Source organism: Pseudophryne corroboree, chromosome 2, assembly GCF_028390025.1.
Source record: "Pseudophryne corroboree isolate aPseCor3 chromosome 2, aPseCor3.hap2, whole genome shotgun sequence".
Lineage (NCBI taxonomy): Eukaryota > Metazoa > Chordata > Amphibia > Anura > Myobatrachidae > Pseudophryne > Pseudophryne corroboree.
In genome coordinates this window covers 863,091,499-863,104,554 of record NC_086445.1, presented here as the reverse complement: position 1 = coordinate 863,104,554, position 13,056 = coordinate 863,091,499, and the positions used below count along the sequence as shown (strand labels likewise).

Genomic DNA, 13,056 nt, shown 5'->3' with positions numbered 1-13,056 from the left:
GGAAAATGAACATTCCATCTCACCACATATCACTTCCTTAAGAAATGTGGGATGTTTTTGGAGTTAAGTATCTAAGATCTTGGCAATGAAGTGATGACTATCGCTATTTGTATAGCATTACGAAGCATGGTAAATGGAAGCCAGACCACGTTGACAATAATGGGGACTGTGGTCTGCATTCCAAGTAACCTTTTCTAGAAGATATCTTATATGATCCGCATTGTAGAAGGGGGCTTGATAAACAGTCCCTTTGGGCAGAGCCGTAATTAGAATGTTTGTGTCCTGTGCCAGAAAGAGAATTTGCGCCCCTCCGCCAACCTTCCAATAGGAACATAAGGTGTATGCTTTCGTGGGGAAGGGGCATGACAAAATTGATCTCAGAGAAAGCCCAAGCTGTGATGCTTCTTCTATATATATATATATATATATATATATATATATATATATATAGTGGCCAAATTGCGGACGCTTTTGAAATGTGAATGTTATTCAACTTTGACTGCTTAGAAAAAATGTTTCACTTCACACAGTGCAATGATTCGTATATCAAATGAAAGGAAATTGAATGCTGAATTCAACACAATCTACATAGGTCAAATATTTATTTTACATGGGAAGTTATGCTACTTTCAGTCAGACAAAGAATCACAGATGCGTGAGATTGAAGAAGCGGATTGTAGTAACCGCTACTACCAGCCAATCGGAATTGTCGTTCTGAGGACCAATCAGCTGTCATTTATGAGCAGGTGCAAGGTCATGTTCAAAGGTGGGAAATGTCAGTTTGGCTGTTTCATTTTGCAGAATAAAGTTGGTTACTGAAGTGCAATTACGGTTGGATGTTTGTGTGTATTGTTTAGTGCTATTGACAGTAAAAATGAAATACAACAATGTCGTCCAGGCAAAGTGGTTACTGGTCACCCAGGATGAGATCCAGGATTGTGGTGTTAGGTGAAAATGGTCTTTCGTATGCAGCAATTACGAGAGAAGTTTGTGGGAATATGACAAAATCAGAAGTACGAAAGTTTTGCTTACGCTATCAGGAAACACAATCTATACAAAACAAAGAAGGAAAAGGACGGAAAATGTACACAGCAGCTGTGATAGGAGAATAAAACGAATTTGCGTCAGGGAGAGATGGATGTCATCTGTGGCCATTAGCAGTGAACTGCGTGCAACTGGTGTTTCTGTCAGTGCAAGAATGGTACGGAGAAGACTGAGGTTGTCCTAAAAGGTAGGATTCCCCGAAAAAAGCCATTCCTGAATAAAAAACAGCAGCAGAAACTAATACAGTGAGCAAAAGAACACATTGCATGGACAGAAGGTCAGTGGAAACAAGTGATATGGAGTGATGAAACTAAGATTTCGATATTTGGTAGTGATGGGAGAAAATATGAGACGTTGCATCGGGGAAGAGGTACATCCAGATTGCATTCAAGCGACAACAAAGAATCCTACAAGTGTTATGATCTGGGCATGTATGACAGCAGATGCTGTAGGCCGCCTTCATGTCATAGATGGCACACTGAACAGCAGAAAGTACATTGATACCATCCTACAACGAAAACTTCTACCTTCTATCAGGGATCTTTTTCCAGATAATTCCCCATTTTCTTTCCAGCAGGATTCAGCTCCCTGCCACACTGCACGTATGTGCAAACAGTGGTTCACGGAGAATGACATACAGGTGCTGGGATGGCCAGGAAACAGCCCAGACCTGAACCCCATAGAACATTTGTGGTCCCGTTTGAAAAAACTGGTACATCTGAGGCGTCCATCCAATAAAAGAGAATTCATTGAGGCTATAATTGTCTCATGGCACCACATAATAAAGAAGGAAGAGCTCCAATTATTGGTTGGCTCAATGCCACGTCGCTGTGCTGCTGTCTTGAAAAATAAAGGATACACAACAAAATACTGATTGGACAGTGACATCATAAGTACACAGGGATTTTCACCCTAAGTGGTGTTTTTACTGCATAACTTCCATTTTAATGCAAATATTTGACCTCTGGTTATTATGTTGAATTCAGCTTTAAATTTCCCTTCATTTGATATATGAATCATTGCACTGCATGAAGTGTAACCGTTTTTCTAAGCATTCGAAGTTGAAAAACATATAGTGGGAACAAAAACAGCCGGCACTCATAGAGACTCTATGAAATAACTTGACACAGCACAGCAGCTATAGTATGTGCTGTGTCAAGTTATTTCATAGAGTCTCTATGAGTGCCGGCTGTTTTTGTTCCCACTATTTGCAAGCAGGGCACCGGAGCAAGTTGCTTTTCTTTACAGTGCTGGAGTGCCGAATACCTCCCTTGCGCTATATATATATATATATATATATATATATATATATATATATATATATATAGTGTGTGTGTGTATATATATATATATATTAGAAAGGTAGGGGTGTCCGGCACTCACTCAGCTTGTCACCTGGTCCCGGTGCCCGATTGATGAGATAATGCAGTGTAAAGATAATAAACGGCACTCAGTGACCCAATTAGTTTAAATGCAAAAAGAGGTCAACGTTTCGGAGACCTTTAATCTCCGTCGTCATATATGTCCTGACGACGGAGATTAAAGGTCTCCGAAACGTTGACCTCTTTTTGCATTTAAACTAATCGTGTCCCTGAGTGCCGTTTATTATCTTTACACTATATATATATATATATTGTCGAAGTCAAAAAAATATTACATAGCGAGAACATACAGACTCCACACATATGAGTCGCTATGCTTGCAAATACGCGCAGCGAGCACAGCAATATATGGTAACATACGCATTTACACAGACATGCCACAGAGATAGATTCGACACATATTTCATACAGCACATAATTATAACATATCAAGCACCAGACATCATAATGATTTAAAATGATATAATGGAGTAACGTCATGTATGTGTATTATTGGAACGAAGCAAGATAGACATGTCGTGTTTGGTATTACAGTAACCAGATTAATGTGTAGATTCATTTGATGCTTGTTATTAAGTTGTAGGACATTGCTATGGGTAGTTATGATTAAATGTATGAAAGCTAAAGTCACTCTTATTAGAACAATGGACATTCCAAACAGGTGGTGGACAGGAAACTCAGGCCAGCCCTTTTGATGTCTTCAAGGCTGAACTTTGTCAGAATACGAACAGACCAGTGACTCATCATGAATGAGAAAGTTCCCTCCCCTAGACTAGATGTGTGCACTCCCCCAAACTACATAGTGTATTGCTGATCAGACACACAGGAGTTGCTGTTTTGTCCCAGACGATGATGGAGGTGCTGCCAGACCAGTGCCTGCATGATGTTACAGAGAGAGAAAGAGTGATATGGAGGGAAGACTTTATATGAGAAAGATATGGTGATGTATTTGCTGGCCTGTAACTGTATGTTTTGGATTTCGTTTGTATTAACTGCTTACTGTATAAATTGTAACCATGTAACTATATATATATATATATATATATATATATATATATATATATATATATATATATATATATATATACTGTACATTGTGATATATTGAATACATATCCTTTTAATAACAAATATATACATCAATGAGCTTTGGAACTCAGATAATGTGTGGGTGTATTGTTTTCTCTTATGGGATGCAGTGTTTTGCGATGTATAGCTCACATTCATAGCACATGGTAATAAGATGCGCAGGCGTCTACATATATATATTAGAGCGGGCATTTTAAATATTTGTTAGAAAGCAATTTGGTATTTACAATATATATATATATATATATATATTTCTCATAGGTCCTAGAGGATGCTGGGGACACCATAAGAGCCAAGGGGTATAGACGGGATCCGCAGGAGACAGGGGCACTTTAAGACTTTTAATGGGTGTGACCTGGCTCCTCCCTCTATGCCCCTCCTCCAGTCTCCAGTTTAGAATCTGTGCCCAGGCAGACTGGATGCACACTGAGGAGCTCTACTGAGTTTCTCAGAAAAGACTTTGTCAGGTTTTTTATGTTCAGGGAGCACTGCTGGCAAGTCTCCTTGCATCGTCGGATTTAGGGGAGATAAGTCAGACCTACTTCTAGTGAGTTTAAAGGCTCTGCTTCTTGGCTACAGGACACCATTAGCTCCTGAGGGTTTGGAACACTAGGTACGCCTAGGGGTTCATTCCCAGAGCCCGCTGTCACCCCCTTTGCAGAGCCAGAAGTCACAAGACAGGTGAGTAGAAGAAGATAGAAGACTTCAGTGACGGCTTCTGAGGTACCGCACAGCGATCGCGCTGCGCGCCATGCTCCCACACATAGCGGCACTACAGGGTGCAGGGCGAGGGGGGGGGTGCCCTGGGCAGCATTAAAAACCTCTTTTGAGACTGACAAAGTGCAATTAGAGTGCCTAGGCACTAAATTCTTACCCCCGCCAGTATAATTAGTTTAAAAAATAGCGGGCTGAAGCGCGCCATGAAGGGGGCGGGGCTTAGCCCTCACAGCTCTCATCAGCGCCATTTTCTCTTCACAGAGCTGCAGAGACGCTGGTCCTTCCTCACCACTGCTGTACAAGTAACGGTGCAAAACGGGGGGGCACAGTGAATTTGGTGCAAAAATAAGCTATTATAAAAGCGCTGCAGGGTCTGAGGCATTATATTAAGGTTTCAGAACCGGGATAAGCGCTGGGTTGTGAGCTGGCAAACTTCCTCTGTGTTTCTCTGACAGGCTTTACTGTGGGTCTGTCCCCTATTGGCCCAGTGTGTCTGTGGGTGTCGGTACACGTGTGTCGGCATGTCTGAGGCGGAGTGCTCTTCCCAGGAGGAGACTGTGTTAGGGGCAGAAACGGCTGTGGGAGTGACCCTGTCGGCACCGCCGACTCCTGATCTCCTGATTGGGTAAATGTGTTGAATGCTAATGTGGCTCTTATTAATAAGAGATTAGATAAATCTGAGTCTCAGAACCAGGTATGGAAGAAATCTGTGGATTATGTGTTGTCACAGGTCCAGACCCCCTCGGGGTCACATAAACGTTTGTTTGCTCAGCTGGCAGACACAGATACCGACACGGACACTGACTCCAGTGTTGACTATAGTGATACCAGATTAGACCCAAAATTGGCAAAGAGCATTCAGTACATGATTGTGGCAATAAAAGACGTGCTGCATATCACCGAGGACCCTGCTGTTCCTGATACTAGGGTCTGTATGTATAAGGAAAAGAAAACTGAGGTAACGTTTACTCCCTCTCATGAACTGAATACCCTTTTTGAAAAAATGTGGGTAAATTCTGACAAAAAGTTTCTGATTCCCAAAAGGATTCAAATGGCGTATCTGTTCCCCTCTGGGGATAGAGAAAAGTGGGAGTCACCTCCCATTGTGGACAAGGCGCTATCACGGTTGTCTAAAAAGGTGGCTTTACCGTCTCCTGACACGGCAGCCTAATAAGGATCCTGCGGATCGTAGACAGGAAAATACGTTAAAATCCATGTACATCACCACAGGTACACTACTCAGACCAGCTATTGCATCTGCGTGGGTAGTGCTATCGAAAAGTGGGCAGATAACTTGTCATCTGAAATAGATACCCTAGATAGGGATAACATCCTTTTAACGCTGGGTTATATCAGGGACGCTGCAGCCTACCGAAAGGAAGCGGCGAGAGATATTGGCCTTTTGGGATCAATGTCTCAGCTAGAAGAGCATTATGGATTCATCAATGGAATGCTGATGCTGAATCTAAGAAAGCTATGGAGTCTCTACCGTATAAAGGTAGTGTATTGTTTGGTGAAGGTCTCGCTGATTTGGTATCTACAGCTACCGCGGGTAAGTCGTCATTTTTGCCTTATGGGGGTAATTCTGAGTTGATCGCAGCAGGAATTTTGTTAGTAGTTGGGCAAAACCATGTGCAGTGCAGGGGAGGCAGATATAACATGTACAGATAGAGTTAGATTTGGGTGTGGTGTGTTCAATCTGCAATCTAAATTGCAGTGTAAAAATAAAGCAGGCAGTATTTACCCTGCACAGAAACAAAATAACCCACCCAAATCTAACTCTCTCTGCACATGTTAAATCTGCCTCCCCTGCAGTGCACATAGTTTTGCCCAACTGCTAACAAAATTCCTGCTGCGATCAACTCAGAATTACCCCCTATGTTCCTCCACAGCAAAAGAAGGCTCACCACTTGCAGATGCAGTCCTTTCGGCCAAATAAATACAAAAAAGGCCGAGGTTATTCCTTCATTGCTAATAGAGGAAGAGGAAAAGGTAAAAGATCTCCGGCCGTGGCAGGTTCCCAGGAGCAGAAGTCCTCCCCGGCTTCTGCCAAATCCACCGCATGACGCTGGGGCTCCTCTGCGGGAGTCCGCACCGGTGGGGGCACTTCTCATGCTCTTCAGTCAGTTCTGGACTCGTTCGGCCCTAGACCCATGGATTTTAGAAATAGTGTCCCAGGGGTACAAACTGGACTTTCAAGACGTTCCCCCTTGACGTTTTTTCAAATCAGCCTTACCGGCTTCTCTTCCGAACAGGGAGGTAGTATGCGATGCAATACAAAAGTTGTGTCTGAATCAAGTCATTGTCAGGGTTCCCCCGGCACAACAGGGAGAAGGCTTTTATTCAAGCCTGTTTGTGGTCCCGAAGCCGGAAGGCTCGGTCAGACAAATTCTGAACCTAAAGTCCCTCAATCTTTACCTGAGAAAATTCAAATTCAAGATGAAATCTCTCCGAGCAGTGATCTCCAGTCTGGAGGAAGGGGATTTCATGGTGTCGGTCGACATAAAGGATGCCTACTTACACGTCCCCATATATCCTCCGCATCAGGCTTACCTGAGGTTTGCTACTCAGGATCGTCATTACCAATTTCAGACGTTGCCGTTTGGTCTGTCCACGGCTCCGAGGATTTTCACCAAGGGAATGGCGGAAATTATGGATCTCCTTCGCAAGCAAGGAGTCACAATTATCCCTTACCTGGACGATCTCCTGATAAAGGCGAGATCCAAAGACAAGCTGGAGCGTCCCGCTCTCCCTGACAGTTCTGCAACAACGTGGTTGGCTCCTAAACCTGCCGAAGTCACAGTTGAATCCGACGAAGCGGCCGTTTTTGCGAATGATTCTGGACACGGAATTACAGAGAGTTTTTCTTCCAGAAGAGAAATTCAAAGTTTGGTCAAACAAATTCTGAAACCAGCGAGAGTATCAATTCATCAATGCACTCGGTTGCTGGAGAAAATGGTGGCGGCCTACGAGGCCATTCAGTATGGCATATTCCATGCCAGAGTGTTTCAGTGGGACCTATTGGACAAGTGGTCCGGATCCCATCTGCACATGCACCGGAAAATAAGCATATCCTCCAAGACAAGAATCTCACTCCTGTGGTGGCTGCACAGTTCTCACCTCCTAGAAGGACGCAGGTTCAAGATCCAGGACTGGATCCTAGTAACAACGGATGCGAGTCTCCGAGGCTGGGGATCAGTCACACAGGGGGTAACCTTCCAGGGAAAATGGTCAAACCAGGAAGTTTGTCTACAAATAAACGTTCTGGAGTTAAGGTCCATTTACAACGGCCTTCTTCAAGCGGAACGTCTTCTTCGCAACCTGCCCGTCCTAATACAATCGGACAATATAACAGCAGTAGCGCACATAAACCGCCAGGGCGGAACAAAGAGCAGGGCGGCAATGGCAGAGGCCACAAAAGTTCTCCGCTGGGCGGAAAGACATACAAGCGCTCTGTCAGCAATCTTCATTCCAGGAGTGGACAACTGGGAAGCAGACTACCTCAGCAGACACGATCTCCATCCAGGAGAGTGGGGTCTTCATCAAGAGGTCTTCACAGAAGTGACAAGTCTTTGGGGAATTCCTCAAATAGACATGATGGCGTCTCGCCTCAACAAGAAACTTCAGAGATATTGTTCCAGGTCGAGGGACCCTCAAGCAATAGTGGTGGAGGCGCTGGTAACACCATGGGTGTTTCAGTCTGTGTACGTGTTCCCTCTGCTTCCACTCATTCCAAAGATGCTAAAGATCATAAGAAGAACAAAGGTTCAGGCGATCCTCATTGCTCCGGACTGGCCAAGGAGGGCTTGGTATCCAGATCTTCAGGAATTACTCATAAGAGATCCCTGGCCTCTTCCTCTACGAGAGGATCTGTTACAGCAGGGGCCGTATGTGTACCACGACTTACCGTGGCTACGTTTGACGGCTTGGCGGTTGAACGCCGGATCCTAGCCCGAAAGGGTATTCCCAATGAAGTTATTCCCACACTTCTTCAGGCTAGAAAAGGAGTAACGTCTAAACATTATCACCGTATTTGGAGAAAATATGTGTCTTGGTGTGAATCCAAGAAGGCTCCTACGGAAGAATTTCAGCTTGGGCGTTTTCTCCATTTCCTGCAAGCAGGTGTGGATGCAGGCCTAAAGTTAGGCTCGATTAAAGTACAAATTTCAGCCTTTTCAGTTTTCTTTCAAAAACAATTGGCCTCCCTTCCAGAAGTTCAGACTTTTGTGAAAGGAGTTTTGCACATCCAACCTCCATTTGTGCCCCCAGTGGCACCATGGGATCTTAACGTGGTGTTGCATTTTCTTCAATTACATTGGTTTGAACCTTTACAGAAGGTTGAGTTGAAATTTCTCACTTGGAAAGTGGTCATGCGATTGGCCTTAGCAATCCGCAAGATGGGTGTCTGAGTTAGCGGCTTTGTCTCACAAGAGTCCTTATTTAATCTTACATGAAGATTTAGTGGAGTTGAGGACTCGTCAACAATTTCTGCTGAAGGTTTCATTGTTCCACGTGAACCTGCCCATTGTGGTACCAGTGGCTACTGACGCCTTCGCGGAGTCAAAATCTCTCAATGTTGTCAGGGCCTTGAAGATTTATATCACCAGAACGGCTCAACTTAGGAAAACGGAAGCTCTGTTTATCCTGTATGCTGCCAACAAGATTGGAACGCCTGCTTCCAAGCAGACTATTGCGCGCTGGATCTGTAATACGATTCAGCATGCTCATTCTACGGCTGGATTGCCGTTACCAAAATCAGTGAAGGCCCACTCTACCAGAAAGGTGGGCTCATCCTAGGTGGCTGCCCGCGGAGTCTCGGCATTACAACTCTGCCGAGCAGCTACTTGGTCGGGTTCAAACACTTTTGCAAAGTTCTATAAGTTTGATACCCTGGCTGATGAGGACCTAATGTTTGGTCAATCGGTGCTGCAGAGTCATCTGCACTCTTCCGCTCGTTCTAGAGCTTTGGTATAAACCCCATGGTTCTTATGGTGTCCCCAGCATCCTCTAGGACGTATGAGAAAATAAGATTTTAATACCTACCGGTAAATCCTTTTCTCTTAGTCCGTAGAGGATGCTGGGTGCCCGTCCCAGTGCGGACTCTATTTGCAGTTATTAGTTATGTTTACACATGGGTTGTGTTATTTTATAGTCAGCCTGTTGCTGACGTTGTTCATGCCGTTGACTGGAGTTCTGTTAAATGCCATGTTGTACGGCGTGTTGAGGTGTGAGCTGTTATGTATCTCACCTTAGTTTAACAATAATTCCTTTCCTCGAAATGTCCGTCTCCCTGGGCACAGTTCCTATAACTGGAGTCTGGAGGAGGGGCATAGAGGGAGGAGCCAGTTCACACCCATTCAAAGTCTTAACGTGCCCATGTCTCCTGCGGATCCCGTCTATACCCCTTGGTTCTTATGGTGTCCCAGCATCCTCTACGGACTAAGAGAAAAGGATTTACCGGTAGGTATTAAAATCCTATTATTTTACACACACACACAGTGGGGGGAAAAAGTACTTGGACAGCCACCGATTGTGCAAGTTGACCCACTTAAAAAGATGAGAGAGGTCTGTAATTTCCATCATAGGTACACTTCAACTGTTAGAGACAGCATCTGGGGAAAAAAAACCAGGAAATTACATTGTATGATTTTTTTAAACAATTTACTTGTGTATTCTTGTGGAAAATAAATATTTGGGCACCTACCAAGAGGCAAGATTTCTGGCTCTCACAGACCTGTTACTTCTTCTTTAAGAAGCTCTTCTATTCTCCACTCGTTACCTGTATTAATGGCACCTGTTTGAACATCTTATCTGTATAAAAGACACCTGTCCGCACCCTCAAACAGTCAGACTGCTACCTCTCCATCATGGCCAAGACCAGAGAGTTGTCTAAGGACACCAGGGACAAAATTGTAGAGCTGCACAAGGCTGGGATGAGCTACTCTACAATAGGCAAGCAGCTTGGTGAGAAGAAATCAACTGTTGGCGCAATTATTAAAAAATGGAAGAAATACAAGATCACTGACAATCTCTCTCGACCTGGGGCTCCATGCAAGATCTCACCTCGTGGGGTATCAATGATCTCGAACAGTGAGGAATCAGCTCAGAACTACACGGGGAGACCTGGTCAATGACCATTAGTAACACACTACGTCGTCATGGATTGAAATCCTGCAGCGCCCGAGAGGTCCCCTTGCTTAAGCCAGCACATGTCCAGGCCCGTCTAAAGTTTGCCAGTGACCATCTGGATGAGCCAGAGGAGGATTGGGAGAATGTAATGTGGTCAGATGAGAGCAAAATCAAACTTTTTGGTATAAACTCCACTCGTCGTGTTTGGAGGGAGAAGAATGATGAATGGCATCCCAAGACCACCATACCCACTGTGAAGCATGGGGGTGGAAACATCATGCTTTGGGGTTGCTTTTCTGCAAAGGGGACCGGACGACTGATCGTATTAAGGAGAGGATGAATGGAGCAATGTATCGTGAGATTTTGGGCAAAAACCTCCTTCCCTCAGTAAGAGCATTGAAGATGGAACGTGGCTGGGTCTTCCAGCATGACAATGACCAACAAACACACCGCCCGGGCAACTAAGGAGTGGCTCCGTAAGAAGCATTTCAAGGTCCTGGAGTGGCCTAGTCAGTCTCTAGACCTCAACCCAATAGAAAATCCGTGGAGGGAGTTGAAAGTCCGTGTTGCCCGGCGACAGCCCCAAAACATGACAGATCTAGAGAAGATCTGCATGGAAGAGTGGGCCAAAATACCTGCTACAGTGTGTGCAAACCTGGTCAAGAACTACAGGAAACGTTTGACCTCTGTAATTGCCAACCAAAGTTATATTACAAAGTATTGAGTTAAACTTTTTGATTGTCCAAATATTTATTTTCCGCTAGAATATATAAATAAATAGTTTAAAAATCATGCAATGTGATTTCCTTTGGGTTTTTTTTCCAGATTCTGTCTCTCACAGTTGAAGTGTACCTATGATGGAAATTACAGACCTCTCTCATCTTTTTAAGTGAGTCAAGTTGCGCAGTTGGCGACTGTCCAAATACTTTTTTGCCCCACAGTGTGTGTGTGTGTGTGTGTGTGTGTGTGTGTGTGTGTGTATATATATATATATATATATATATATATATATATATATATATATATATATATATATATATATATAGGGCCCCGGTGCCCTAGTCCACAATCACAATAGAGGTCCAAGGAGGAAATAATTAACGGCACTCGACGGGGCAAGAAATACAACACTCAGAGAGGAAGTTAAATCGACGTTTCGGGGCTGGCGCCCCTTTATCAAGACATATCATACACCTGTGTATGATATGTCTTGATAAAGGGGTGCCAGCCCCGAAACGTCGATTTAACTTCCTCTCTGAGTGTTGTATTTCTTGCCCCGTCGAGTACCGTTTGTTGTTTCCTCCTTGGACTTCTATCTATCTATCTATCTATCTATCTATCTATCTATATATATATATATATATACACTGCTAAAAAAAAATAAAGGGAACACTTAAACAACACAATGTAACTCCAAGTCAGTCACACTTCTGTGAAATCAAACTATCCACTTAGGAAGCAACACTGATTGACAATCAATTTCACATGCTGTTGTGCAAATGGAATAGACAACAGGTGAGAATTATAGGCAATTAGCAAGACACCCCCAATAAAGGAGTTGTTCTGCAGGTGGCGACCACAGACCACTTTCCTAGCTCCTATGCTTTCTGGCTGATGTTTTGGTCACTTTTGAAAGCTGGCGGTGCTATCACTCTAGTGGTAGCATGAGACGGAGTCTACAACCCACACCAGGGCCGAAACTAGGATTTTCATCACCCGGGGCAAGGCAGTAATTTGCCCCCCCCCCCCCAAAAAAAAAAAAAAAAGCACAAAAAAACCTATCGGACTAAAATGATCAGATTATCAAAAATTTGCAAAAAAGGGAATACTACTGGACAATATTCCCCTATGTGCCTCAAATGCCCTATATTTGTTACATGCCCCACGAGCGTGTTCAACTACATGCTCCTCTGTGTGTCCCCATACATTGCACTATATCATAACACTTCATCACTGCACTACATTCCTCTATCCACTGCACTACATCACTATACTACAGGGGTGGCCAACCAGAGACAAAGAGCCAAAAAATCATATTAGGTATGTCAAAGAGCCGACATCGAGGCGAAGGCGTGCATGTAAAAATGGGGTGTGGCCTTGTGCCTGCTAGTCCTTGCCCCTGGTATAAAATACATTTAAAAAACAAGATCCCCATAAAATAAATCTTTAAAGACGATCCAACATAAAATACATTGAAAAAGCCACTTCTACATAAAAGAATTAAAAAAAAGACAGGTCCACATAAAATATAGTAAAGAAGCCAGATTCACATAATACCCTTCAGCCAGCATTCTCCTATCACTTCAGCCAGCACCCTGCTGTGTCACTCCAGCCAGCTGCCCCATGTGTCACTCCTGCTAGCACCTTCCTATGTCAGTCCAGCCAGTTCCCCCATGTGTCACTCCAACCAGCTCACCCTTCTGTCACTACAGCCCAACCTCATGTGTCACTACAGCCCCCCCAACCCAGCTCGTGCCATTGCAGCAGCCACTGTGTGTCTCCTGTATGTCTCACCTTTAGTATCTGGCACCCTCAGTTCTTAGTCCTTTTAGTGCTGCTGCATGTCTGGCTAGAGTGCAGCGGTTTCCAGATCTGTTGTGGTCAAGTGACTTAGCGTGTCGGGAGCCACCTTTGAATAAAGAAAGAGCCGCATGCGGCTCAAGAGCCACAGGTTGGCCACAGCTGCTATACTACA

At 44.1% G+C, this 13,056-nt stretch overlaps 1 protein-coding gene across 4 annotated transcripts in view; it reads left to right on the top strand.

Annotated features, from left to right (window-relative positions):
- The window catches only part of SPECC1 (sperm antigen with calponin homology and coiled-coil domains 1), a 1,059,948-nt gene that overhangs the window by 45,966 nt on the left and 1,000,926 nt on the right, over window positions 1-13,056 (top strand). The gene's annotated exons all lie outside the window — the stretch shown is intronic.